The sequence below is a fragment of the Pseudophryne corroboree genome, chromosome 10, assembly GCF_028390025.1.
Source record: "Pseudophryne corroboree isolate aPseCor3 chromosome 10, aPseCor3.hap2, whole genome shotgun sequence".
In the NCBI taxonomy this organism is placed as follows: domain Eukaryota; kingdom Metazoa; phylum Chordata; class Amphibia; order Anura; family Myobatrachidae; genus Pseudophryne; species Pseudophryne corroboree.
In genome coordinates this window covers 156,982,354-157,004,410 of record NC_086453.1, presented here as the reverse complement: position 1 = coordinate 157,004,410, position 22,057 = coordinate 156,982,354, and the positions used below count along the sequence as shown (strand labels likewise).

The 22,057-nt window shown below is 43.5% G+C and overlaps 1 protein-coding gene across 1 annotated transcript in view; it reads right to left on the bottom strand.

Moving 5' to 3' along the window:
• Window positions 1-21,357, bottom strand: part of LOC134965112 (galanin peptides-like) — a 145,816-nt gene extending 124,459 nt beyond the window's left edge. The window contains exon 1 of the mRNA XM_063941654.1: window positions 21,237-21,357. The gene's annotated coding sequence lies outside the window, so the exon portion shown is untranslated. The remainder of the gene's footprint in view (window positions 1-21,236) is intronic.
• Window positions 21,358-22,057: the final 700 nt, after the last annotated feature.

The following is a 22,057-nucleotide window of genomic DNA, read 5'->3' as shown; positions in this document are numbered from 1 at the left end:
CAGTGGACTGCTTCCGCTGTCACCCAAAGTTTTTGAACTTGTCACTGACTTATTATGAATGCGCTGCAGGTGACGTATAAGGGAGGATGTTCCGAGGTGGTTAACGTCCTTACCCCTACTTATTACAGCTTGACAAAGGGAACACACGGCTTGACACCTGTTGTCCGCATTTCTGGTCAAATACCTCCACACCGAAGAGCTGATTTTTTTGGTATTTTCACCTGGCATGTCAACGGCCATATTCCTCCCACGGACAACAGGTGTCTCCCCGGGTGCCTGACTTAAACAAACCACCTCACCATCAGAATCCTCCTGGTCAATTTCCTCCCCAGCGCCAGCAACACCCATATCCTCCTCATCCTGGTGTACTTCAACACTGACATCTTCAATCTGACTATCAGGAACTGGACTGCGGGTGCTCCTTCCAGCACTTGCAGGGGGCGTGCAAATGGTGGAAGGCGCATGCTCTTCACGTCCAGTGTTGGGAAGGTCAGGCATCGCAACCGACACAATTGGACTCTCCTTGTGGATTTGGGATTTCAAAGAACGCACAGTTCTTTGCGGTGCTTTTGCCAGCTTGAGTCTTTTCAGTTTTCTAGCGAGAGGCTGAGTGCTTCCATCCTCATGTGAAGCTGAACCACTAGCCATGAACATAGGCCAGGGCCTCAGCCGTTCCTTGCCACTCCGTGTGGTAAATGGCATATTGGCAAGTTTACGCTTCTCCTCCGACAATTTTATTTTAGGTTTTGGAGTCCTTTTTTTACTGATATTTGGTGTTTTGGTTTTGACATGCTCTGTACTATGCCATTGGGCATCGGCCTTGGCAGACGACGTTGCTGGCATTTCATCGTCTCGGCCATGACTAGTGGCAGCAGCTTCAGCACGAGGTGGAAGTGGATCTTGATCTTTCCCTAATTTTGGAACCTCAACATTTTTGTTCTCCATATTTTAATAGGCACAACTAAAAGGCACCTCAGGTAAACAATGGAGATGGATGGATTGGATACTAGTATACAATTATGGACGGGCTGCCGAGTGCCGACACAGAGGTAGCCACAGCCGTGAACTACCGCACTGTACTGTGTCTGCTGCTAATATAGACTGGTTGTTAAAGAGATAGTATACTCGTAACTAGTATGTATGTATAAAGAAAGAAAAAAAAACCACGGTTAGGTGGTATATACAATTATGGACGGGCTGCCGAGTGCCGACACAGAGGTAGCCACAGCCGTGAACTACCGCACTGTACTGTGTCTGCTGCTAATATATAGACTGGTTGATAAAGAGATAGTATACTCGTAACTAGTATGTATGTATAAAGATAGAAAAAAAAACCACGGTTAGGTGGTATATACAATTATGGACGGGCTGCCGAGTGCCGACACAGAGGTAGCCACAGCCGTGAACTACCGCACTGTACTGTGTCTGCTGCTAATATATAGACTGGTTGATAAAGAGATAGTATACTCGTAACTAGTATGTATGTATAAAGAAAGAAAAAAAAACCACGGTTAGGTGGTATATACAATTATGGACGGGCTGCCGAGTGCCGACACAGAGGTAGCCACAGCCGTGAACTACCGCACTGTACTGTGTCTGCTGCTAATATATAGACTGGTTGATAAAGAGATAGTATACTCGTAACTAGTATGTATGTATAAAGAAAGAAAAAAAAACCACGGTTAGGTGGTATATACAATTATGGACGGGCTGCCGAGTGCCGACACAGAGGTAGCCACAGCCGTGAACTACCGCACTGTACTGTGTCTGCTGCTAATATATAGACTGGTTGATAAAGAGATAGTATACTCGTAACTAGTATGTATGTATAAAGAAAGAAAAAAAAACCACGGTTAGGTGGTATATACAATTATGGACGGGCTGCCGAGTGCCGACACAGAGGTAGCCACAACCGTGAACTACCGCACTGTACTGTGTCTGCTGCTAATATATAGACTGGTTGATAAAGAGATAGTATACTCGTAACTAGTATGTATGTATAAAGAAAGAAAAAAAACCCACGGTTAGGTGGTATATACAATTATGGACGGGCTGCCGAGTGCCGACACAGAGGTAGCCACAGCCGTGAACTACCGCACTGTACTGTGTCTGCTGCTAATATATAGACTGGTTGATAAAGAGATAGTATACTCGTAACTAGTATGTATGTATAAAGAAAGAAAAAAAAACCACGGTTAGGTGGTATATACAATTATGGACGGGCTGCCGAGTGCCGACACAGAGGTAGCCACAGCCGTGAACTACCGCACTGTACTGTGTCTGCTGCTAATATATAGACTGGTTGATAAAGAGATAGTATACTCGTAACTAGTATGTATGTATAAAGAAAGAAAAAAAAACCACGGTTAGGTGGTATATACAATTATGGACGGGCTGCCGAGTGCCGACACAGAGGTAGCCACAGCCATGAACTACCACACTGTACTGTGTCTGCTGCTAATATATAGACTGGTTGATAAAGAGATAGTATACTCGTAACTAGTATGTATGTATAAAGAAAGAAAAAAAAACCACGGTTAGGTGGTATATACAATTATGGACGGGCTGCCGAGTGCCGACACAGAGGTAGCCACAGCCGTGAACTACCGCACTGTACTGTGTCTGCTGCTAATATATAGACTGGTTGATAAAGAGATAGTATACTCGTAACTAGTATGTATGTATAAAGAAAGAAAAAAAACCCACGGTTAGGTGGTATATACAATTATGGACGGGCTGCCGAGTGCCGACACAGAGGTAGCCACAGCCGTGAACTACCGCACTGTACTGTGTCTGCTGCTAATATATAGACTGGTTGATAAAGAGATAGTATACTCGTAACTAGTATGTATGTATAAAGAAAGAAAAAAAAAACACGGTTAGGTGGTATATACAATTATGGACGGGCTGCCGAGTGCCGACACAGAGGTAGCCACAACCGTGAACTACCGCACTGTACTGTGTCTGCTGCTAATATAGACTGGTTGATAAAGAGATAGTATACTCGTAACTAGTATGTATGTATAAAGAAAGAAAAAAAAACCACGGTTAGGTGGTATATACAATTATGGACGGGCTGCCGAGTGCCGACACAGAGGTAGCCACAGCCGTGAACTACCGCACTGTACTGTGTCTGCTGCTAATATATAGACTGGTTGATAAAGAGATAGTATACTCGTAACTAGTATGTATGTATAAAGAAAGAAAAAAAAACCACGGTTAGGTGGTATATACAATTATGGACGGGCTGCCGAGTGCCGACACAGAGGTAGCCACAGCCGTGAACTACCGCACTGTACTGTGTCTGCTGCTAATATATAGACTGGTTGATAAAGAGATAGTATACTCGTAACTAGTATGTATGTATAAAGAAAGAAAAAAAAACCACGGTTAGGTGGTATATACAATTATGGACGGGCTGCCGAGTGCCGACACAGAGGTAGCCACAGCCGTGAACTACCGCACTGTACTGTGTCTGCTGCTAATATAGACTGGTTGATAAAGAGATAGTATACTACTAATATTATATACTGGTGGTCAGGTCACTGGTCACTAGTCACACTGGCAGTGGCACTCCTGCAGCAAAAGTGTGCACTGTTTAATTTTAATATAATATTATGTACTCCTGGCTCCTGCTATAACCTATAACTGGCACTGCAGTAGTGCTCCCCAGTCTCCCCCACAATTATAAGCTGAGTGAGCTGAGCAGTCAGACAGATATATAATATATATAGATGATGCAGCACACTCGCCTGAGCCTGAGCAGTGCACACAGATATGGTATGTGACTGACTGAGTCACTGTGTGTATCGCTTTTTTCAGGCAGAGAACGGATATATTAAATAAACTGCACTGTGTGTCTGGTGGTCACTCACTATATAATATATTATGTACTCCTGGCTCCTGCTATAACCTATAACTGGCACTGCAGTAGTGCTCCCCAGTCTCCCCCACAATTATAAGCTGTGTGAGCTGAGCAGTCAGACAGATATATAATATTATATATATAGATAATAGATGATGCAGCACACTGGCCTGAGCCTGAGCAGTGCACACAGATATGGTATGTGACTGAGTCACTGTGTGCTGTGTATCGCTTTTTTCAGGCAGAGAACGGATTATAAATAAAAGTGGTGGTCACTGGTCACTATCAGCAAAACTCTGCACTGTACACTACTGAGTACTCCTAATGCTCCCCAAAATTAGTAAATCAAGTGTCTAAACGGAGAGGACGCCAGCCACGTCCTCTCCCTATCAATCTCAATGCACGTGTGAAAATGGCGGCGACGCGCGGCTCCTTATATAGAATCCGAGTCTCGCGATAGAATCCGAGCCTCGCGAGAATCCGACAGCGTCATGATGACGTTCGGGCGCGCTCGGGTTAACCGAGCAAGGCGGGAAGATCCGAGTCGCTCGGACCCGTGAAAAAAAACATGAAGTTCTGGCGGGTTCGGATTCAGAGAAACCGAACCCGCTCATCTCTAGTTACGAGTATACTATCTCTTTATCAACCAGTCTATATATTAGCAGCAGACACAGTACAGTGCGGTAGTTCACGGCTGTGGCTACCTCTGTGTCGGCACTCGGCAGCCCGTCCATAATTGTATATACCACCTAACCGTGGTTTTTTTTTCTTTCTTTATACATACATACTAGTTACGAGTATACTATCTCTTTATCAACCAGTCTATATATTAGCAGCAGACACAGTACAGTGCGGTAGTTCACGGCTGTGGCTACCTCTGTGTCGGCACTCGGCAGCCCGTCCATAATTGTATACTAGTATCCAATCCATCCATCTCCATTGTTTACCTGAGGTGCCTTTTAGTTGTGCCTATTAAAATATGGAGAACAAAAATGTTGAGGTTCCAAAATTAGGGAAAGATCAAGATCCACTTCCACCTCGTGCTGAAGCTGCTGCCACTAGTCATGGCCGAGACGATGAAATGCCAGCAACGTCGTCTGCCAAGGCCGATGCCCAATGTCATAGTACAGAGCATGTCAAATCCAAAACACCAAATATCAGTAAAAAGCCTCTTTTTTTCTTTGCGTCATGTGCTGTTTGGGGAGGGTTTTTTGGAAGGGACATCCTGCGTGACACTGCAGTGCCACTCCTAGATGGGCCCGGTGTTTGTGTCGGCCACTAGGGTCGCTAATCTTACTCACACAGCTACCTCATTGCGCCTCTTTTTTTCTTTGCGTCATGTGCTGTTTGGGGAGGGTTTTTTGGAAGGGACATCCTGCGTGACACTGCAGTGCCACTCCTAGATGGGCCCGGTGTTTGTGTCGGCCACTAGGGTCGCTTATCTTACTCACACAGCGACCTCGGTGCAAATTTTAGGACTAAAAATAATATTGTGAGGTGTGAGGTATTCAGAATAGACTGAAAATGAGTGTAAATTATGGTTTTTGAGGTTAATAATACTTTGGGATCAAAATGACCCCCAAATTCTATGATTTAAGCTGTTTTTTAGTGTTTTTTGAAAAAAACACCCGAATCCAAAACACACCCGAATCCGACAAAAAAAATTTGGTGAGGTTTTGCCAAAACGCGGTCGAACCCAAAACACGGCCGCGGAACCGAACCCAAAACCAAAACACAAAACCCGAAAAATTTCAGGCGCTCATCTCTACTATGTACCAGTATTGCAGACAATCCGCACTTGGGATGGGCGCCCAGCATCCACTACGGACTATGAGAAATAGAATTATCGGTAAGTAAATTCTTATTTTCTCTAACGTCCTAAGTGGATGCTGGGGACTCCGTAAGGACCATGGGGATTATACCAAAGCTCCCAAACGGGCGGGAGAGTGCGGATGACTCTGCAGCACCAAATGAGAGAACTCCAGGTCCTCCTCAGCCAGGATATCAATTTTGTAGAATTTTACAAACGTATTTGCTCCTGACCAAGTAGCTGCTCGGCAAAGTTGTAAAGCCGAGACCCCTCGGGTAGCCGCCCAAGATGAGCCCACCTACCTTGTGGAGTGGGCATTTACAGATTTTTGGCTGTGGCAGGCCTGCCACAGAATGTGCAAGCTGAATTGTACTACAAATCCAACGAGCAATAGTCTGCTTATAAGCAGCAGCACCCAGCTAGTTGGATAAACAGCGAGTCAGATTTCCTGACTCCAGCCGTCCTGGAAACATATATTTTCAGGGCCCTGACAACGTCTAGCAACTTGGAGTCCTCCAAGTCCCTAGTAGCCGCAGGCACCACAAATAGGTTGGTTCAGGTGAAACGCTGAAACCACCTTAGGGAGAAACTTAGGACGAGTCCTCAATTCCGCCCTGTCCGAATGGAAAATCAGATAAGGGCTTTTTTAGGATAAAGCCGCCAATTCTGACACGCGCCTGGCCCAGGCCAGGGCCAACAGCATGACCACTTTCCATGTGAGATATTTTAACTCCACAGATTTAAGTGGTTCAAACCAATGTGACTTTTGGAACCCAAAACTACATTGAGATCCCAAAGTGCCACTGGAGGCACAAAAGGAGGCTGTATATGCAGTACCCCTTTTACAAACGTCTGAACTTCAGGGACTGAAGCTAGTTCTTTTTGGAAGAAAATTGACAGGGCCGAAATTTGAACCTTAATGGACCCTAATTTCAGGCCCATAGACACTCCTGTTTGCAGGAAATGTAGGAATCGACCCAGTTGAATTTCCTCCGTCGGGCCTTACTGGCCTCGCACCACGCAACATATTTTCGCCAATTGCGGTGATAATGTTTTTGCGGTTACATCCTTCCTGGCTTTGATCAGGATAGGGATGACTTCATCCGGAATGCCTTCAGGATCCGGCGTTCAACCGCCATGCCGTCAAACGCAGCCGCGGTAAGTCTTGGAACAGACAGGGTCCTTGCTGGAGCAGGTCCCTTCTTAGAGGTAGAGGCCACGGATCCTCCGTGAGCATCTCTTGAAGTTCCGGTTACCAAGTCCTTCTTGGCCAATCCGGAGCCACGAATATAGTGCTTACTCCTCTCCATCTTATCAATTTCAGTACCTTGGGTATGAGAGGCAGAGGAGGGAACACATACCCTGACTGGTACACCCACTGTGTTACCAGAGCATCTACGGCTATTGCCTGAGGGTCCCTGGACCTGGCGCAATACCTGTCGAGTTTTTCCCAATGGTTTATAATCATGTGGAAGACTTCTGGGTGAAGTCCCCACTCTCCCGGGTGGAGGTCGTGCTGAGGAAGTCTGCTTCCCAGTTGTCCACTCCCGGAATGAATACTGCCGACAGTGCTATCACATGATTTTCCGCCCAGCGAAGAATCCTTGCAGCTTCTGCCATTGCCCTCCTGCTTCTTGTGCCACCCTGTCTGTTTACGTGGGTGACTGCCGTGATGTTGTCCGACTGGATCAACACCGGCTGACCTTGAAGCAGAGGTCTTGCTAAGCTTAGAGCATTGTAAATGTCCCTTAGCTTCAGGATATTTATGTGAAGTGATTTTTTTCTCCAGGCTTGACCATAAGCCCTGGATATTCCTTCCCTGTGTGACTGCTCCCCAGCCTCGCAGGCTGGCATCCGTGGTCACCAGGACCCAGTCCTGAATGCCGAATCTGCGGCCCTCTAGAAGATGAGCACTCTGCAACCACCACAGGAGGGACACCCTTGTCCTTGGTGACAGGGTTATCCGCTGATGCATCTGAAGATGCGACCCGGACCATTTGTCCAGCAGGTCCCACTGGAAAGTTCTTGCATGGAATCTGCCGAATGGGATTGCTTCGTAGGAAGCCACCATTTTACCCAGAACCCTTGTGCATTGATGCACTGAGACTTGGCTCGGTTTTAGGAGGTTCCTGACTAGCTCGGATAACTCCCTGGCTTTCTCCTCCGGGAGAAACACCTTTTTCTGGACTGTGTCCAGGATCATCCCTAGGAACAGAAGACAAGTCGTCGGAACCAGCTGCGATTTTGGAATATTGAGAATCCAATCGTGCTGCCGCAACACTTCCTGAGATAGTGCTACACCGACCTCCAACTGTTCCCTGGATCTTACCCTTATCAGGGAATTGTCCAAGTAAGGGATAACTAAAATTCCCTTCCTTCGAAGGAATATCATCATTTCGGCCATTACCTTGGTAAAGACCCGGGGTGCCGTGGACCATCCATACGGCAGCGTCTGAACTGATAGTGACAGTTCTGTACCATAAACCTGAGGTACCCTTGGTGAGAAGGGTAAATTTTGACATGAAGGTAAGCATTCTTGATGTCCCGAGACATCATGTAGTCCCCTTCTTCCAGGTTCGCAATCACTGCTCTGAGTGACTCAATCTTGAATTTGAACCTCTGTATGTAAGTGTTCAAAGATTTTAGATTTAGAATCGGTCTCACCGAGCCGTCCGGCTTCGGTACCACCACAGTGTGGAATAATACCCCGTTCCCTGTTGCAGGAGGGGTATCTTGATTATCACCTGCTGGGAATACAGCTTGTGAATGGCTTCCAAAACTGTCTCCCTGTCGGAAGGAGACATCGGTAAAGCCGACTTTAGGAAACGGCGAGGGGGAGACGTCTCGAATTCTAATTTGTACCCCTGAGATATCACCTGAAGGATCCAGGGGTCTACTTGCGAATGAGCCCACTGCGCGCTGAAATTCATTGAGATGGGCCCCCCACCGTGCCTGATTCTGCTTGTAAAGCCCCAGCGTATACTGAGGGCTTGGCAGAGGCGGGAGAGGGTTTCTGTTCCTGGGAACTGGCTGATTTCTGCAGCCTTTTTCCTCTCCCTCTGTCACGGGGCAGAAAAGAGGAACCTTTTGCCCGCTTGTCCACGAAAAGACTGCGCCTGATAATACGGCGTCTTCTCATGTTGAGAGGCGACCTGGGGTACAAACGTGGATTTCCCAGCTGTTGCCGTGGCCACCAGGTCTAAAAGACCGACCCCAAATAACTCCTCCCCTTAATAAAGCAATACTTCCAAATGCCATTTGGAATACGCATCACCTGACCACTGACGTGTCTATAACCCTCTACTGGTAGAAATGGACAACGCACTTACTCTTGATGCCAGTCGGCAAATATTCCGCTGTGCATCACGCATATATAGAAATGCATCTTTCAAATGCTCTATAGGCAAAAATATACTGTCCCTATCTAGGGTATCAATATTTTCAGTCAGGGAATCCGACCACGCCGACCCAGCACTGCACATCCAGGCTGAGGCGATTGCTGGTCGCAGTATAACACCAGTATGTGTGTAAATACATTTTAGGATACCCTCCTGCTTTCTATCAGCAGGATCCTTAAGGGCTGCCATCTCAGGAGAGGTTAGAGCCCTTACAAGCGTGTGAGCGTTTATCCACCCTAGGGGGTGTTTCCCAACGAACCCTAACCTCTGGCGGGAAAGGATATAATGCCAATAACATTTTAGAAATTATCAGTTGTTATCGGGGGAAACCCACGCATCATCACACACCTCATTTAATTTCTCAGATTCAGGAAAACTACAGGTAGTTTTTCCTCACCGAACATAATACCCCTTTTTGGTGGTACTCGTATTATCAGAAATGTGTAAAACATTTTTCATTGCCTCAATCATGTAACGTGTGGCCCTACTGGAAGTCACATTTGTCTCTTCACCGTCGACACTGGAGTCAGTATCCGTGTCGGCGTCTATATCTGCCATCTGAGGTAACGGGCGCTTTATAGCCCCTGACGGCCTATGAGACGTCTGGACAGGCACAAGCTGAGTAGCCGGCTGTCTCATGTCAACCACTGTCTTTTATACAGAGCTGACACTGTCACGTAATTCCTTCCAACAGTTCATCCACTCAGGTGTCGACCCCCTAGGGGGTGACATCACTATTACAGGCAATCTGCTCCGTCTCCACATCATTTTTCTCCTCATACATGTCGACACAAAAGTACCGACATACAGCACACACACAGGGAATGCTCTGATAGAGGACAGGACCCCACTAGCCCTTTGGGGAGACAGAGGGAGAGTTTGCCAGCACACACCAGAGCGCTATATATATATACAGGGATAACCTTATATAAGTGTTTTTCCCCTTATAGCTGCTGTATAGTTAATACTGCGCCTAATTAGTGCCCCCCTCTCTTTTTTAACCCTTTCTGTAGTGTAGTGACTGCAGGGGAGAGCCAGGGAGCTTCCCTCCAACGGAGCTGTGAGGGAAAATGGCGCCAGTGTGCTGAGGAGATAGGCTCCGCCCCCTTATCGGCGGCCTTATCTCCCGTTTTTCTGTATATTCTGGCAGGGGTTAAATGCATCCATATAGCCCAGGAGCTATATGTGATGCATTTTTTGCCATCCAAGGTGTTTTTTATTGTGTCTCAGGGCGCCCCCCCCCCAGCGCCCTGCACCCTCAGTGACCGGAGTGTGAAGTGTGCTGAGAGCAATGGCGCACAGCTGCAGTGCTGTGCGCTACCTTGTTGAAGACAGGACGTCTTCTGCCGCCGATTTTCCGGACCTCTTCTGCCTTCTGGCTCTGTAAGGGGGCCGGCGGCGCGGCTCTGGGACCCATCCAAGCTGGGCCTGTGATCGTCCCTCTGGAGCTAATGTCCAGTAGCCTAAGAAGCCCAATCCACTCTGCACGCAGGTGAGTTCGCTTCTTCTCCCCTTAGTCCCTCGATGCAGTGAGCCTGTTGCCAGCAGGTCTCACTGAAAATCAAAAACCTAAACTAAAACTTTCACTAAGAAGCTCAGGAGAGCCCCTAGTGTGCACCCTTCTCGTTCGGGCACAGAGATCTAACTGAGGCTTGGAGGAGGGTCATAGGGGGAGGAGCCAGTGCACACCAGATAGTCCTAAAGCTTTCTTTAGATGTGCCCAGTCTCCTGCGGAGCCGCTATCCCCATGGTCCTTACGGAGTCCCCAGCATCCACTTAGGACGTTAGAGAAATATAAAAAATAAAGATGACATATATATGACGAACCATCATATAACATAATCACTGTCAACATATATTTTTGTTGCACTTTGTTTGCTCTATCACTTTATGTTTGGTCCAATAATATTTTTAGTACACGTATTAGTTTTTCACACACTGTTTTTTTCATACTATATAATATTGGGTGGCTAGTGATTGGTCCTTCATTTACACAGTCTATGTTATTCATGATCTTTTGGATACCTTTTGTAATTAATAAATATTGCAAAGTGGTATCTAATGGATCATGAGGTTATTTCTCTGATTTGAGGCACACTTAGGTTTAATTACATCACTTTATTCCTATTTTGTACACATTTTGCTAGTAATTCCATGACAGTTTTTGTCACCTATCCCAAGACTGCGACTCACAAGTATAGTAGTCATCATTAAAACATTAATGATATCACACTCAATCAACCACAAGATGTGGCAGGGAAGCATATCACAATATAAATAAATGATACACTTTATATATGTTGGTGGTGAAGATCTCTGGGAATGGGACCTGGGATTGATATTATTGGGTCACTGTACATATGCTAATTGATGACAACCTTGTGACATAATACAATCCCTGAAATTAATATAAGGGATACACATAAACTGAGTACTATAGATATACAGGTTGAGTATCCCTTATCCAAAATGTTTGGGACCAGAGGTATTTTGGATATCAGATTTTTCCGTATTTTGGAATAATTGCATACCATAATAAGATATCATCATGATGGGACCTAAGTCTAAGCACAGAATACATTTATGTTTCATATACACCTTATACACACAGCCTGAAGTCAATTTTAACCAATATTTTTTATAACTTTGTGCATTATACAAAGTGTGTCTACATTCACACAATTCATTTATGTTTCAGATACACCTTATACACACAGCCTAAAGGTCATTTAATACAATATTTTTAATAACTTTGTGTATTAAACAAAGTTTGTGTACATTGAGCCATAAAAAAACAAAGGTTTCACTATCTCACTCTCACTAAAAAAAAGTCCGTATTTTGGAATATTGCATATTTCGGAATATTTGGATATGGGATACTCAACCTGTACATACTTTAATAATAAAAATAGATAATAAGGGAATATGGCAGATGGGAGTGCCACTATATAACAGAAGTTCGTGGGTTTGGAAAAACTTGTTGGAAGGCACCTGGGCATTTTGTGGATAGATGAAGTGGAGTTCCGGTTATTGCTATATATATATATATATATATATATATATATATATATTAACATGCATTGTTTCCAATTTTTCTTTAGAATGATGCAAGAATGGTAAAATATACCCTAATTTAAAATATGCCTTATCAAATATCTGTATTCTAAATGCTAAAAGACCACATGTTGGATAAAGGATTTTTTATATACAGTATAACGAAACTCAATCTACAATATTTAGAATCTTCAAAATTGTTAGCAGATATGAGGGTGATACAATTAGATATATTTAAACTCATCTATTTGGTCTATCCACAGCCTGTGCCGCCCTCAAATACGCAAAAAGCTATCATTTACACCTAAGGATTTCTTTAAAGTGCTCAGTTTAAGTTAGAACAACAACCAATCTGGCCAAAAGATGAAGTAAATTATAACTTCACAAAACCACATATGTTTTATCAGCAATTTCTTAAATTTCCTTAGTTTCCCATTCTGGCTGATCAAGGACAGCAGGCCCCCATGAACCAAGAGTGTCTGCCATCTAAAGTCGTTCTAGTGCATAGAAGAGTAGAAAAATAGAAAAATAATAAAAGTCTATCATACTAGTCCTTCCTAAAAAAATACAGGTCATATGTTATTTAATTCCACTGTGTCATTAAAACCATGTGGAGCAAGGGTATGTAGTTGGAAAATCCAAAAAGCCTCACATTTACAGATCTTATTATAGCTATCACCACCTCTAAGTTTTTCTCCCTTTTTATATATACTTATCACATTCTATCCTGGGTCACCTGCGCCTAGGTCACGGCACCTGTGCTATGTGCAAGTCACAGATGCCGGGACCTGGCGCAGTAGCGACAATGGTACTGCACATGCACAAAACTGCAGCTTCTATGGACTGCATCAGCTGCAGCCCATAGAGGCTGGCTAGGGCTGATGAGGCAGGGAGATGGCTTCCAACAGGAAGCTAGCTCTTTGCCTATTGCATTCTGGTCTGGCAGTCCTTGAGGGAGGAAACACCTCCCAAAGGGACTGCTTGTAGTGTCTGTGACTGGCAGGTAGGACCTCCAATAGGAAGTCACTGCCAGTCATGGTGAAGCCAGTGCAGTCTCACAGACTGCATCTGGCTTCACTGACAGTGAGCTGGGTGGCAGATTTTACCTGGGGGGCTGCAGTCCTGCAGCCTATATGTAAAAACCACCAGACAAATCCGTCCTACGATGGTAAGTATATAGACAGTTTTTTTAATGTAATGCTCCTGAATTCGGATGTTTAATTCCCGGTTTATGTGTAAATTCTATGAACACTGGCATATTAATGATTGTTTAAACCTGAGAACATGGCCATTTTTGTATCTTATTCTTGATAAAACTAAAGCTGATCTAGGGGTTGAATTATACTGGCAAATAAATATCTTTTTATTATTTTCTTCAGTAGATACATTTGTATCCCCGAAGAATCAGTGCTCAGTGGAATACCACAGGGTTCAGTACTCGGGCCATTGCTGTTTAACATATTCATTAATGACCTAGGAGTGGGCCTAGAAAGCACAGTGGCAATTTTTTCAGACGATACTAAACTATGTAGGGTAATTAATTCAGACAAGGATGTTGAGTCTATACAGAATGACTTATCTAGACTTGAGATCTGGGTGGATAAAACAGAATGAGGTTCAATATAGACAAATGTAAAGTTATGCATTTTGGAACTAAGAACAATCGGGCAGCATATAAACTAAATACGGAAACTGTAGGGATAACGGTAGTTTAAAAAGATTTGGGAGTGCTCATCGATAATAAACTTAGTAGCAGTACACAATGTCAAAATGCAGCAACTAAAGCAAATAAGGTGCTAGCATGCATAAAACAGGGAGTGGAGACAAGGGATGAGAGTGTAATCCTGCCACTGTATAAATCCCTGGTGTGGCCACACCTGGAATATTGTGTACAGTTCTGGGCACCTCACTATAAAAAAGATATCTTGGTACTTGAAAGGGTTCAGAGGCGAGCCACCAAACTGCTTAAGGGGTTAGAGGCACTGAATTATGAGGAAAGACTCAAGAAGGTTAGATTTGTTTACACTGGAAAAGAGGCGATTGAGAGGGAACATTATTAATATTTATAAATACATAAAGGGACAATACAAGGATTTATCAAACGATTTGTTTATTAAAAAAGCAACATAGGACACGAGGACACCCCCTGAAGTTAGAAGAAAAAAAATTTCATACACAAAAAAGAAAAGGGTTCTTCACAGTAAGAGCAGTAATTTTCTACCAGAGAAGGTGGATAATCAGTAAATTTAAAAATGGATTAGATAAATTCCTAGCTGAAAGAAATATCCAAGGATAAAGCACTTAATTAATATAAAATTTATAATACAGGTTGAACTCGATGGACATTTGTCTTTTTTCAACCTCAGCAACTATGTAATCACAACGTTAAATTAGCTACAATTATATTTCAGTTTTCACAGTGGCCTGTGGTTTTTGTTCATATATTGAATGTTAATGGTGATTTAATAAATGTTAATAATTGGTATCATCGCACTCCTTCCATTTGCTTTTTGCTTTTTCTTTTTAAATTTAAGGGGTAGGCAATCTCCTTTGTTGGTTTAGAGCTGCATCTATACAAGTTGTTCCAATTAATACAGTATTTTTGGGCTCCTTTTTTTATCTTTTCATTTTTGAGCTGTACCTCCAGAGCAAGTCTGATTTTTCCTAAAATCATTAATTTTAGTAAAAATCACTGTGACTTGCTCTGGGACCACGGCTGCACCTCCCCTGAGGACTATTTGAGCAATTGGAAGTTTACAAATAGCTTAATTAGTCTGTAATTATCTTCCAAAGTGATGTCTTCTGCATCCAGAGTTGGGAATCTCTTGCCGCAGCAGTGAGTACAAATATAGCCAGGCTTATCATTGCTGCGATGCGTACATACGTGCATATGCATCGCGACAACAACTGCAGCCTCTTTGCGCACATGACTAAGTCTATGCAATGCGTATTCATCATGAGTGTGAATATAAAAATATAAAAAGCTTTCTTCATTTTTTTGTCAATAGATAGAAAAAAATTAATCAAGCCAAACAAACAAAAACTTTAGGTTAAAGATCTATAAAGAAAATATTATATTAATGTAATGTACCAATTAACAACTTAAAGTGCATAAACCATAGACATCAGATTCACATTACAGTTTCCAGATCGTAGACTGTTGATTGGTAATATTAAAAACGTATTAGGAGATCATTTGCGAGGGTGGGCCACAAGATTTTGACTACCTAGGGGCATCCACAGGGTTTAATTCGTCTATGCTTCCCCCATAGTGTATTCCCTCACCCGGAGGCAGTGACTGAGAGAATTACATTTCCCAGCAGCCCCGAACATGAAAACCCCATGACCACTTTTTTTAATTAGATACGATGGGTATCAGGAGCGCACACAACTGTGGCAATCCAAAATTGTTATGCAAGGTTTTTTTACCTCGCTAAACCTCATGCCCAGTTGAATTCCCCCCTAAGGGATAAATTTAAAGTCTATTAGTTGAATGATGTGCTATTTTAACCACTTAACTAATACATTTTTTTCTAAAAACTGCTCAGAATTTTTTTTATTAGTATATTAGGTTAGGAACATGTTTTTATTATTTTTTTTTTAAATGTATAGTTTTCATTTTTGTACGGCATCATTGGAACATTGTGAACCTCCAAAATATTGCGACTTACTGTACATTATAATAGCCCAAACATCCACCAGATACACAAGGGGCTAAGGTTGGGGGGAGCACATTAATTTACCCTTCCCCTGTGGCTGCTATTGTCTGCAGCCATGGGGTGGGGAGTTCGGAGTTCTGCCATGCTGACCAATCAGCAGTGATCGGTATCATGGCAAACGCTGGGTGAGGGTGAAGGAAGACAGAGGGACCTTTCCGGTCCCTCTGAGAGCTGCAGCTTTAGGAAGTTCCCCTTACCTGCAGTTGTACACGCCGTCTATCTGACTCAGAGCCGTAACTAGGTGTGTGAAAGGCAGTGCGCTTCTGTACTGAAGGCGCATCTGCTGGCACACACACAGAGCCGTGCCAGTACCATATTTACCAAAAAGTAATGTAAGCAGACACTTAGGACCCTGTTTACTGAGCTCACGCCGCACGCCACTCTCTCTACTCCCCTTTTCACAGTACACTGTCACAGTGTGCTGTGCGTGACGTGTCAGGGAGATGAGCCGCTGCCAACATGAAAAGAGCAGGTTGTGGTGCGCCGAGTGGATTGATGAATAGGTGAGATGCTTCGGGGGGAAGGGGTTCATATGTATATAATATAGAGTACTATGCACTACACCCCGCTCCCCCACCCCCTGGATCATCGGCTACTGCAAGCACCTCCTACCCTGGACCATCAGCCTCACCCTCAGCTACCACACTTCCACCGGACTATACACAACAAGCATAAGTACTTTCCCTTCAGGTAGAGGAGCTGACAAGAAGGTGGTGCGCCAGTGAATTTATGAGTAGTAGGTGAGATGTGCACGGAGCGGAGGCGGATGAGGTGCTAGCTGCATTAGATGGTTGGCAGGGATACAGGGGTGAGTTTGGGACAGCAGCAGCAGATTGTTCCAGGAAAGTTGGTGGGAATGAGGTGTGAGGGAAGGGGGGGATGTTTGCTAGCGGTAGCCAACGATTGTGGGTGGGAATGGGTTGGGGCAGGCAGTAATGTGTGTTGTAGTTGTGGCCGACCGTCGGTCCTGGGTAAGGGGTGGAGGGGGGTGTAGTATATTTCTCTATATTATAAAATCATTCCCCATGTCAGTGTCAGTCACATCATGTAGCACAACATTTGTAGTCAAGTGTCAGTAGTTTTTTATTTTCACTTTATATGTAAACTTACACAATACTAGCATTCTTGTTCAGGGCCATAACTAGGTGTGGGCAGAAGGTGCTTTGCCAACAGCTCATGTGGCCTGTGGGCGCACCTTCCACGTACACCCGATTGGCCGCCCCGCTGCCTATTGCCACAGTGTACTCCGCTGACGGATTCTCCGGCCGCTCCTCCTGCTCCCCTGTGTAGACAGCCACTGGGGCCGCTCCTCCCACTCCCGTTTAGAGTGCTGAGGCCACTCCTCCCACTACCCTGTGAAGGTCACTGCGCCCACTCCTTGCGCTCCCCTGTTAAGAGCGCTAACATATGCTGCAGCCGCTCCCACACCCCTGTATAGAGCGCTTATGGCCCCACTGTAAATAATGCAAGTATCTACACTCACACTACAGTGCACTACATTACACTACAGTACACCTTAAAGGTAAGGGGGAGGATGTAAGGGGCTCTACCTGCATTATGTATATATGGGGCTCTTCCTGACATAATGTGTATAATTTGCTTTTCCTGGCGTAATGCCTACTATGGGCTCTACCTGGCATTGTGTATAAGAGGCTCTACCTGGCGTTATGTGTATAATGGACTCTACCTGGCTTAATGTATATAGGGCTCTTCCTGGCGTAATGTGTATAATGTGCTCTATCTGGCGTAATGTATAATGTATATGGAGGTCTACCTGGCATAATGTGTATAATATGCTCTGCCTGGCATAATGTGTATAACGTGCTCTACCTGGCATTATGTGTATATGTGATCTACCTGGCGTAATGTGTATAATGTGCTCTTTCTGGTGTAATGTCTATTATGGACTCTACCTGGCATTATGTGTATAATGTGCTCTACCTGGCATTATGTGTATAATGTACTCTACCTGGAGTTATGTGTATATGGGGCTCTACCCCTAAACTTTTGCCACGCCCCTCCGACATGCACTGCATATTTTAACTATGGGGGTGGGTGTCGCCGATGCTGTTTATTGCACACAGCGCTAAAATGGTTACGGCACTGATTTGACTAGTCGCATCCTGTGTGACCAGATCGGATAGAGCACTTGCTGGTGTGGTAGCATCTGATGTGACCATGCCAGGCAAGTGGTTAAGAAGGATTTTCGTTCAACTGAAAGCAGTATTTTAATAAACTAAAACTATTGTACTGTAGTTAATGAATAATAGCACACCATTGTAGTATGGCTCATTTCTACAGTTAATGCATATAACTAGTCTGCAATAACTAGTCAGACTCTTTAAATTTTTTATTATTATTATTATTATTATTATTATCACCATTATTATTACCAGTTATGACCACTTGCAACATACTTGGCATCTATAATTTTTTTCACTGTAGGGTAGTTCCCAAAGGTGATCACTATGGAGGGTGGGACGGGTACATCACATCAACAGCTCCTGCCACCTCAAAAAGCAGGTCTGTGAAGAGTGGGTGGAGCAAAGATGACACAATTCTCACCACAACGTATCACTCATCCTGTCCATGGGGACTATTCATGATGCTGTGAAAGTGAAGAGAAGTGAGCCAGTTGAGATGTTGCCCAGGGCAACCAGGAATGTTCGCTGAGGTAAATGGCTCAGGAGGCACTGGCTAGGGTATGCGGTCAGCATACCGATGGATGGGACACCGGCTGTCACAATACTGCTGCTGGGATCCCGCCAGGCCCACCATACTGCCGCTGGAATACCGGCGAGGTAGGTGATTCCCCCTCTGTGGGAGTCCATGACACCCATAGAAGGAGAATAGAACCTGTGGCCACCGTGCCCGCAGTACAGCGAGCCCACAATGGGCTTTGCTGCTCTCACAACCCCCCCCCCCTACCCCGCCGGCATTCTAATGACCATGATCCCGACGTTGGTATAATGACTGCCAGGATCCTGGTCGCCGGGATCACATACTGATCCCCTGGCTAGTACCACAGCCAGATTTACACACATTGAGCCTAATTCAGACCTTATTGCAGCAGCAAAATTGTTCTCTAATGGGCAAAACCATGTGCATTGCAGGGGGGGCAGATATAACATGCGCAGAGAAATTTAGATTTGGGTGGGTTATTTTGTTTCTGTGCATGGTAAATACTGGCTGCTTTATTTTTACACTGCATTTTCGATTTCAGTTTAAACACACCCCACCCAAATCTAACTCTCTCTGCGCATGTTATATTTGGCCCACCTGCAGTGCACATGGTTTTGCCCATTAGAGAACAATTCTGCTGTTGCGATTAGGCCCAATATATACAGTAAGCCAAAGGGTACATGTGGGCATTATACATACATTGCACTACCATATGTATCAAATGTTCCCCACACAACTTAGAATGTAAAGTTATTTTTTCAGGACCATTTTAATATATTGCCAATGTACAAATCAATTGTATGACTGAACCATATTATAGTTTAGGTTTTGTGACCATTCAATGTTACAAATACAGAACTTTCCAATTTCTTCTGACCTAACACATCCAACATAAATATCCATAATTACAAAGTTAAAAAATATATTGGAGCAACCTAATAAGTCATGCTTATAATTACATTATCAACAGACAGTTGCTAATATGGGGCTAATTCAGAGTTGGGAGAAAAGCAATAAAAAGGAGTAACTTTGTGCCTGGACAAATCATGTTGCAATGCAAAGGATAGGTGTAAATACATTTATTTTGTAATTTATTTATTTTTGGCATGCAGGGTAAACACTTTTTGTAACAAGAGTTGAGTCTTTACAGGATTTATACATAGGCTTAACATACTACCATTTAAACCGTGACGCTCATCGATTACACAGGTTCTGTGGGTGATTAAAACCAGGGGAAATACAGGCTTGAAGTCAGCCAGCCACAGAACCTGTGTAATTCATGAGTGTCCCAGTTTAAAAGGATTGTATAGTAAACCTATTTATACATCTAGTCAAACTATACTTTTGACTAGATTTATTGTCTTCTGCACCAATTCAAGTAAATTTATTTTATTGTCTTCTGCACCTATACAATTAAGTAACCAGCCTTATTTTTATACTGCAGTTTGATTTGAGCTAGGACATGCCAATACCAAATCTAAATATCTTTGAACATTATAAATCTGCTTCATCTGCAGTGCAACATGGTTTTGCCTAGGTAAAAAGTTGATTGTTTTTTGTTTGCTTTTGTTGTTGTTGTTGTTGTTGTTGTTGTTGTTGTTTTGCCTTGTTCCTAACTGAATCAGTCCCATGACCTCAGTATACATGAGGCATCCTAGTGCAGGGCATCAAGTATGTACTAGTCTAAATTAGGTATTTAGTTTACCTGTAATATACGGTAACCCTTTTAAATTTGAGTCTCAAGTCAAAATAAGAGCCACTAGAAAATACAATAAGCACACAGTTAAATAATGTTGCCCAGTTAAAGTGTGTAACCAACTACATACTGTACACTTTCACTGATTCACTGAGAGCAAAGTAAAAATTCCAAAAAGCATACGATATGCACAATCCATGCATCATGTGGATTAAGTGATAAGCAGAGATATACTATAGATATGTATTCCTCAATGGAAGCACACTGTTAGCTGAGAATGAAACACTACACTATTTACTATAATGTTACAGCTTGAACAATGGCCCTCATTCCGAGTTGATCGGTCGCAAGGCGAATTTAGCAGAGTTACACACGCTAAGCCGCCGCCTACTGGGAGTGAATCTTAGCTTCTTAAAATTGCGACCGATGTATTCGCAATATTGCGATTACTAACTACTTAGCAGTTTCAGAGTAGCTTCAGACTTACTCTGCCTGTGCGATCATTTCAGTGCTTGTCGTTCCTGGTTGACGTCACAAACACACCCAGCGTTCGCCCAGGCACTCCCACCGTTTCCCCGGCCACTCCTGCGTTTTTTCCGGAAACGGTAGCGTTTTCAGCCACACGCCCCTGAAACGCCGTGTTTCCGCCCAGTAACACCCATTTCCTGTCAATCACATTACGATCGCCGGAGCGATGAAAAAGCCGTGAGTAAAATTACTTTCTTCATAGTAAAGTTACTTGGCGCAGTCACAGTGCGAACATTGCGCATGCGTACTAAGCGGATTTTCACTGCGATGCGATGAAAAATACCGAGCGAACAACTCGGAATGAGGGCCTATAGAAGGAATATATTCCTGAATGTTCTCTGGAGCTCAATACTGGCAGCACAGAGTGTACTATACAAAGCAATGAGCAAAATAAAACAATGTAATATGTACTAACAGCGTATTTCAAAGAGAAAGAATAGAGTAAGTATATGATAATTCATTTATATGATGTTGCAAAACTTACCTTTTTGTTAAAAAGTAATTTTCTTGTTAGCTAATGAAGGGGGAAATATATATTTTTCGTTTTGTTTTATGTTTCTTCTGATTTAGTGGCAGAAGTGGTGGCTGGAGCCTGGAGCTTGATGTTACTCAGCCCTGATGCAAAATCCTGGGCACTTGGTGGGTATTTATGCAGTCAGCATCATTTTTTTGTCATTATCAGGGAGGGGGAGAGGAGGGAATAAAAAGACAAATAGGCAAAAAGGTTATGTATGTGAATGCTATTATTCCCCTTTTCAACAAGAAAATTAGTTTGATAGCTATAATTGCCTATAATTGACTTCCACCTTTTAGCAGTAAATATCAGTCAAGGGTTTGTACTCCTCTTTATGTTTTTTCTCTATTTTGCATGATCCTAGGATGCTTATTCTTTATTTCATTTATGAGCTAATATCTAGTGACTTCTTAGAACTTCTCAATTGTACAGTCTACAGTAGTTGGAGTGTGGGGGGCTGTTTAAAGGAATACTCATGAAAAACTTTGTTTTCTAAACTTTAAAGATAGATGTGAGTAATTTATTTAATCATTAAAAAGGTCAATTTGTTCTTTATCTTTTGGAATCTATATGGCAACATGTCCACTGTGTCTTAATGCAAGCTTTGCAGAGCAACAAGCTCTTACGTGTTGATATGTACAGTAAGTCAGTGATGTAGAGGGGGAAGACCTAGGGCCACATACTTACCTCCACGTCTCAACCTAGGGCCCCAGATCCTTCCTTCTTTACTGTCAGATTTGTTTGTTATATCTTGTAGCATTGTTTAAAATGCCCCTGATGTTATTGCTGAA